The sequence below is a fragment of the Eriocheir sinensis genome, chromosome 44 (genome assembly GCF_024679095.1).
Source record: "Eriocheir sinensis breed Jianghai 21 chromosome 44, ASM2467909v1, whole genome shotgun sequence".
NCBI lineage: Eukaryota > Metazoa > Arthropoda > Malacostraca > Decapoda > Varunidae > Eriocheir > Eriocheir sinensis.
The window spans coordinates 13,169,832-13,172,922 of record NC_066552.1 but is presented as its reverse complement, the minus strand read 5'-3'; the positions used below and the strand labels follow the sequence as shown (position 1 = coordinate 13,172,922).

The 3,091-nt window shown below is 38.8% G+C and overlaps 2 long non-coding RNA genes across 2 annotated transcripts in view; both read left to right on the top strand.

Moving 5' to 3' along the window:
- The window catches only part of LOC126980546 (uncharacterized), a 31,012-nt gene extending 28,431 nt beyond the window's left edge, over positions 1–2,581 (top strand). The window contains exon 3 of the long non-coding RNA XR_007733331.1: positions 2,153–2,581. This is a non-coding gene — a long non-coding RNA (uncharacterized LOC126980546). The remainder of the gene's footprint in view (positions 1–2,152) is intronic.
- LOC126980551 (uncharacterized) lies at positions 501–1,867 on the top strand. Its single transcript, XR_007733338.1, has 2 exons — positions 501–999; positions 1,135–1,867. It is a non-coding gene; the product is annotated as an uncharacterized LOC126980551 (long non-coding RNA).
- Positions 2,582–3,091: the final 510 nt, after the last annotated feature.

Here is a 3,091-nt window from a genome sequence, read left to right as displayed (position 1 = left end):
CCTTAATTCTCTGTCTCTTAGGTTTATCGAGAGGGGGACAGACTTCGTAACAGCTAACATTTCTGCTACTACTACTACTACTACTACTACTACTACTACTACTACTACTACCCAACTACTGTTACTTGGGTTAATACTGCTTATGTTTTTTTTTTTTTTTGTTTTTTTTTTGGTAAGCGAGGAGAGAACGAGAGAATAGGTCGTTACAAGGAGGAGGAGGAGGAGGAGGAGGAGGAGGAGGAGGAGGAAGAAGAAGAAGAAGAAGGAGGAGGTCAGAAAACATGATTATATATAGAGAAAGAAAGATTAAGAGAAGAAAACAAAGACAATATGGAAATGAAAGAAGTGGAGAGAGGAAGAAAAGAAACTCATGCAGAAAAAATGGAGGAGGAGGAAGAAGAAGGAGAAGATGAGGAGGGTATGGTAGTTAAGAAGGGAACCAGGAGGAGGAAGAGGAGGAGGAGGAGGCGAGGTGAGGAAGGAGGGAAGGCAGGAGCTGGGTACAGTTCGAAGGGAATCTTGAAGGGAAACGCACGTCATTCTTCTCATCTGACACACTGACATCATCTGAGGATTACAGATAAGTAGAGTTTGTGATGGTACTGGAGTTCCTTGCCTTACGATCCTGTATATAAGGCTTACGTAGTCTTGAATTACTGTAAGGGAGTTTAATTTTGTGAGATAACGATTGAATAAGGTTGAGGACTAGAGTTAGAAAAGAGAAAAGGTAGTGAGTATTGAATTTCTTTCCCGTACGATCATATATATAAGGGGATTACGTAGTCTTGAGTTACTGTAAGGGAGTTGAATTTTGTGAGATAACGATTGAGTAAGCTTAAGGACTAGAGTTAGAAAAGAGAAAAGGTAGTGAGTATTGAATTTCTTTCCCGTACGATCATATATATAAGGGGATTACGTAGTCTTGAATTACTGTAAGGGAGTTTAATTTTGTGAGATAACGATTGAGTAAACTTAAGGACTAGTTAGAAAAGAGAAAAGGTAGTGAGTATTGAATTTCTTTCCCGTACGATCCTGTATATAAGGGGATTACGTAGTCTTGAATGACTGTAAGGGAGTTGAATTTTGAGATAACGATTGAGTAAGCTTAAGGACTAGAGTTAGAAAAGAGAAAAGGTAGTGAGTATTGAATTTCTTTCCCGTACGATCATATATATAAGGGGATTACGTAGTCTGGAGTTACTGTAAGGGAGTTGAATTTTGTGAGATAACGATTGAGTAAGGTTAAGGACTAGAGTTAGAGAAGAGAAAAGGTAGTGAGTATTTAATTTCTTTCCCGTACGATCATATATTTATAAGGGGATTACGTAGTCTGGAGTTACTGTAAGGGAGTGAATTTTGTGATGGAACGATTAAGGTTGTTAAGGATTAGGAGATAGAAAAGAGAAAAGGAAGTGAGTATTTGAAATCCTTGCCTTACGATCTTGTATATAAGGGGCTTACGTAGTCTTGAGTTCCTGTAAGGGAGTTTAATTTTATGAGGGAACGATTGAGTAAGCTTGTTAAGGATTAGAAAGTTAGAAAAAGGAAGCGAGTATTGGAATTCCTTGCCTTACGATCTTGTATATAAGGCTTACGTAGTCTTAAATTACTGTAAGGGAGTTGAATTTTAGGAGTGAACGATTGAGTAAGCTTGTTAAGGATTAGAAAGAGTTAGAAAAAGGGAGTGGGTATTGAATTTCCTTGCCTTACGATCTTGTATATAAGGCTTACGTAGTCTTAAGTTACCGCAAGAGTTTAATTTAATGTGAGGGAACGATTGAGTAGCTTGTTAGAGGTTAGGAAGAGTTAGAAAAAAGTTAGTATTAAAATTCCTTTCATTAGAATCTTCTTAGTACTTTGCAGATAATTATTTTTTATGACCTTGCATGGAAGTTTCACTTACTTGGATTAGTTATGTATATAGAGGAGGAACGATTGAGTTAATGTAGTAGTTTACTTTATTAATAGTTTGTTTAGGGCTTAAAACTTACCCTTGGATTAGTTATGTATATAGAGGAGGAACGATTGAGTTAATGTAGTTGTTTACTTTATTAATAGTTTGTTTAGGGCTTAAAACTTATCGTGAGGTCTTTTTTATATATACGCGAAGACTTTGTGATAGTGGAATTTATAGCGAAACCCTTATTTGCAGAGAAGGAAATGCGGAAGGAGGAAATTGAGGAAGGTAGACTCTAATTTGGACCACCACTCAACCACCACCACCACCCCCCACCACCACTCAACCACCACCACCACACCCCACCACCACCACCACGTACGCTGCCTCACCCGCTAATTAGTCAACCCCTCGTAAGGCTTGTTGGCCGGCCCGATGCTGGTAGATAAGCTGTTTCGTGTTGTAAGAGTTCAATAGACTCCTTCCACTACGATGTTTAAGTTTTCGTTTTTCTTTTTTATTATTAATTTTCTTGGAGTGGAAGTGGGCGTGCTGTATCTCGGGGCGGTCTTAGAAGTATCATTAGGAGTGGTTTCGAGTGTGTGGGTCTATTAAAGGGTTTGGATTCTAAGTGGTTGGTTCAGGGAGTCTTTTTTCGGTAATGTCTGCGTGGTATTAAGACTTAGATCTATGTTGCTGGTTCAGAGATCGATAGAAGGTCTTGGCTGGTTCAGTGGTTCTTGTTATTAAGGGTGGTTCTCTGTTGGTTCGGATTCTGCAAGCGGTTGGTTCAGGGATTGTTTTTCTGTAATGTCTGCGTGGTATTAAGACTTATTCCTCGTGGGTGTGAATCTATGTTGCTGGTTCCGAGATCGATGGAAGGTCTTGGCTGGTTCAGTGGTTCTAGTTACTCAGGGTGGTTGTTAGTTCAATGGTTCTAGGTAAAGTCTATTCTGGTTGGCCGTTTTTAGTTTGTGTTGCATGTCACTATTCCACTAAGCTCACTTCGTCAATAAAATAATTCTGGTTGGCCATTTTTAGTTTGTGTTGCATGTCACTATTCCACTAAGCTCACTTCGTCAATAAAATAATTCTGGTTGGCCATTTTTAGTTTGTGTTGCATGTCACTATTCCACTAAGCTCACTTCGTCAATAAAATAATTCTGGTTGGCCATTTTTAGTTTGTGTTGCATG